The sequence below is a fragment of the Mus caroli genome, unplaced genomic scaffold (genome assembly GCF_978045245.1).
Source record: "Mus caroli unplaced genomic scaffold, Mus_caroli_1 scaffold_19, whole genome shotgun sequence".
Lineage (NCBI taxonomy): Eukaryota > Metazoa > Chordata > Mammalia > Rodentia > Muridae > Mus > Mus caroli.
In genome coordinates this window covers 62,672,565-62,677,147 of record NW_028227274.1, presented here as the reverse complement: position 1 = coordinate 62,677,147, position 4,583 = coordinate 62,672,565, and the positions used below count along the sequence as shown (strand labels likewise).

The 4,583-nt window shown below is 40.0% G+C and overlaps 1 protein-coding gene across 1 annotated transcript in view; it reads right to left on the bottom strand.

The window, feature by feature from the left end:
- Positions 1-399: 399 nt before the first annotated feature.
- The window catches only part of Onecut2 (one cut homeobox 2), a 58,009-nt gene continuing 53,825 nt past the window's right edge, over positions 400-4,583 (bottom strand). Inside the window, exon 2 of the mRNA XM_021151099.3 lies at positions 400-4,583. This exon is cut by the window's right edge and continues 8,317 nt beyond it. The gene's annotated coding sequence lies outside the window, so the exon portion shown is untranslated.

Here is a 4,583-nt window from a genome sequence, read left to right as displayed (position 1 = left end):
TTCTGGCTTTAGTGAGTAACTGAAACCCTTGCAGGAGTCAAGATGGAAGAAAGTCCTTGCGTAAAGGACTTGGAGACACAAGACCACCAAGTTCCCGCCATGCCCTTTACTGTATGAATTAGGATCTGCCTTCATGCTGGTATTCGCTCATGGGTTCTTAGAGAAGTGTTGGGATCCTAAGAGATTGAGGCTGGAAAATGTGGGCCCAGGTCTCTTTAACGCTAGCTGAAAGATATGGAGATCTCTTCCTAGTGCCCCAAACCTAACTTTCTAAGGCTAGGCATTGTCATTTATTTCCCAGGCAAGGTCCACACACCTCAGCAGGAGGAAAATCCAGGTCAAGTAGAGCTAATTTCGAGGTTGTGTTTCCAAGGAAAAGGACATTCACTGGCACAGAGATTGAGCAAAAACCCTTTAATAACAAAATAACATTCACAATGAAGCTACTTCAGTTGTCTGGAAAACTCAGCTTACACTTGATTCAACATATCACTTTCCACAGTTTTCTTTTCTTTAAAAAAAAAAAGGAAATAAAACAGCATAACAAAATATACCTCGAATTTCATAAGACAGGTCTTCTTGGCAAATTCTAGTGAGCCAGATCCCAGGGTTGCTTGCTGTAAAAAGGGGCTGGGCATGCTCCCGTCTCACACACCCTTTTGTCTGCTTTGGACCCAAAATACATTAGAACATTGTAGGCATTACCATATCTACATCAAGAGGAACCGTTTGCAGGCTTGTGAGTATAAGGAGAACTTAATGCAAACACATAGTGGCTTGACTTATTGCAGAAGAATATGTAAAGCTTTCCGGAAGATTAAACACTATTACAATAAAAAAAACTGGCTTGCAAAAGCTGATTTTAAAATTCTTATATCCATTTCCATCTTTGGCAGATTAATAAAAAGGGAAAACAAAACCAAAAAGGACTACATTACAAAGCTGCCATCGCTGCAGCCTACTTATAAGGCCGTTCCTTCTCGTTATCAATGAAAAGACGTCTCCAGCATCCTCACTGACAGACATGTGCGATGCTCTGCTGTCTGTTGGTGAGTTCCAGAATTCTGCATGGCAGACTGTTGAGTCCACCATTATTCCTCATCTCCATTCTCAGAACTGCAGAACCTGGCAGCTGATTTGGTTTTACGGGGAGCATACTGGTATAGGAAGTAGGTATGAAACTCAAGAACGGATCTCAGAACCCAATCATAAGATCATGTTCGCTCAGTCCACTGGGTCTGAAAAATATTTTTTGAGATAGAGATCTCAAAGACTGGGGAATTCAAACAAAATGGTTTCCGTGAATTGGTCTTCAAAACAAACAAACAAACACACACAAACAAACAAACCCAAAACCCCTTTAGAATATAGACATAGCTTTGTAAGGATCAATCTAGAGTCATTTCAGACCCTAAAGAGGAAAAGTATGATAGACCACATGAGTGAAAGTTTAGGGAATTACCACATCTTTTTGTCCAGATCACTGGAGGGGTTATCTGTGAGAGTGTACAAATAGGTCAGGGATGGATCACTGATGTCAATGCTCTGTGCATTTCTACTGGGAACTGACGACAGAATCTAATTCCCAAGGGAAAACCCAGAAAAGTGAGGCCTAGATGAACTAGCTTTATCATATACATGGCCCAAGAGGTCTGAGACCATGAACAGGTCTGAGACCATGAACATAAAGCTAAGATTCCCTTTAGTGGAAATTAACAATGCAGAGGGAGCTGCTCTCTCCTGCTCATTTCTAGCTTGCTCAACTAGAGTGATAGATCTGGGTTATGAGGTTCCAGAGTTGTGGGGTTCTAGTGGGCTAATTCCAACTTGGGTGACTTTTCTCATCCAAATACGAACCCGATTCGATCTGACTCATGTTGAAATCCCAACAGATGTGAAGGTATTTTCCAAGGTAATACATTTCCCAAGAAAACTGGTATTATCACTGTCTGAGGCCGAACTGTGTACATTTTCACAGTTTAATGTATACACAAGGGTTCACGACTGCTAACAAACAATAGGCACCCATGCATAAATAATGTCTGTTGAACCAAAGGGAAGGATCTAGTACAAAATGAAAAAAATGTTGCTATTAAGACCACAATGCATCACACTGCTAAGTTTTTAGCCTCATGCATAAAATTATAGCACTGATTGGCAGTTGCTAATTATAATACTACACCGTTAACACAGAACAATTAGCACAAATGTAGAAAATAACTTTTTTTTTTTTCAACAGAGCAAATGAACACAGATTGTTTCTTCAGCAAAATATGAAACTGTAAACTTTGGGCTCATTCTGCAACTTTCCCCAATCCAGAATAAATAAAATCCAAAGGGGGGGGGGGAGAAGAAAAATAAAAAGAACGTATGTTTCTTTTTCTTTTTTTAAGCGCACATTTTCATCTATTACAAAAGCACAACCTAAACTGTATAAAGCTTTTTTTTTCCTTTTTTCTTTTTTTAAATCACAGTTACCAAAAGAAACAGTGAATAATTTATTACATACGCTATAATAACATTACTCTAAACACTATTATCTATGAGGTATATCTGAGAAAATTCGGTAAGGAATTGCGCGGTCTGCATTGCCAACATGCCCAGGTTCATATTAAAGCTTTGGAACCATGAGGGACTAGAAAAGGGGGACAGTGGGGAGGCAGAAGGAAGAGACGTAGAGAAAGAACCTTTGGTATTAGTACAAATCTTGTTCTTTGCAGGGTTGCATTGCAAAGCACCACAGTACAATAAGCCTACCAATTTACTGTTTGGAGGCCCAGTTGAAGCTGAGGTATTCACAGGAAGGATTAAGAAAAGCACAGAGAGGTCCAGACTGGCTAAATCGTTGCTTTGGTTCAAGCAAGGCACTCGTCCCGTGGTAATGTCACACTTTGCAAGTGAAGCATGAGGCTGGGGGGGGGGTTGTCGCTGAAGAGGGGTCTGCTAATGGAGATATTTTCTGTGTTCAGGCTGCCATTGCTCTTTCTAGATCCTCCCTCCTAGGGTCTCAGTGGTAGGAAGGCCAGAAAAGGTGATGTTGCTTATGGGGAATTACCCTGCTGCTTGGTGAATTTATGTTCTCCCAGGTATTCTGGGAATTTTTATTGCCAATAGGAATTTGGTGATCAGCTGCTTGGAAAGAAGACCTTGCAGGTTGGCCTTGATAGGGAGGTCTATCTAGGTAGAAAAGAACTTTCACATATGCCTGCATGGAGCTTGCACACTTCAGAAAGACGATAACTGGCCGGATATGGTGGCTCATAACTGTAAGCCCACCACTAAGCACATAGAGGCAGAAGGATTGGGAGTTCAAAGCCATCTTCTACACAATGAGTTTAAAGCTACCTTGGAACACTTTATATGCCCCAATATAGGGGAATGCCAGGGCCAAAAGAATGGGAATGGGTGGGTAGGGAAGTGGGGGGCGGTATGGGGGACTTTTGGGATAGCATTGGAAATGTAATTGAAGAAAATATGTAATAAAAATATTAAAAATTTAAAAAAAAGCTACCTTGGAACACATAAGACCTGTTCTTTTTTTTTTTTTTTTTTTTTCTTTTTAAGGGAAGGAAGGAAAAGAGAGGTAAAATGGAGCATGTTGAATAGTCTGTAAGTCTGTTGTAAATTCCTCTACTGGCTACACTCTGTTGGTGTGTGGATGGAGGGGTAAATTGATCTTCCCTTTATCTAAGAGCCTCTTTAAATGCTCAGTGATAACTATTATGTGAAATGTAAAAATGCAGTATTCAGTAAAGAGCTCTGTAGAGTAGAGATAGGAATCAGCAAGTAGCTAATTCCCACTTGACCCAAAGCTAAGAAGGATTCACTGGCTAACATTCTCATCACTTTGGTGAGCGATCCTAATAACGACTTAGTCATTTTAATTGACTCTAAAGGAACTTAATGAAGACCAGTGAAGTTTTGATAAGGGGAAAAAAAAAGAGAGAAGTAACTTTAACCGTTATTTAAATTGGTATATCCATTCATCTGATATTTGAGATATTTTTTATTTGCAAGGAGTACGCTTTAGCAGCAAACGACATAAGGCTTATTGCATTTCTCTTGGAAATAGAATTGATTTAGCAATGAAATGGGGACTGTTAAGCAAAAAAATAAAAAAAATTAAAAAGCTGACAGGAGGAATCACCTACCAAAAGTGAGAGTCAAGTATCCCGGCTTGAAAAATACTGACTTTAGAATAGCCATAGTAATTAAACACAATAGGTCAAGACTGGGCTTTCTCCTCCCACCGATGGCAAGGCTTTTCATTTAAAATGTTGTAATGGGTGCATTCCACAGTCATATTACTGTTTGAGTCAATATGCTTGCCAGGGTAGAACCCCTGAAGAAGCCCTAGAATGTCAAGGCTGGCCACCTTACCAAGCAAAGATCATACACAGCTCTGGATACATAATTTATGTATCAGGTGTCAGTGTGTGAAAATTATTCTTAAAAGGATGAAAATATTAATCCATAAACTACAGCTTCTTTTCACTGCTAAAAGATTGCTACTTTCCTAGTCTCACATAACTACTCCAACCTGGGCCCCAGTGGGGGGACTGAATGGGTCCTAGGGTTCCTTC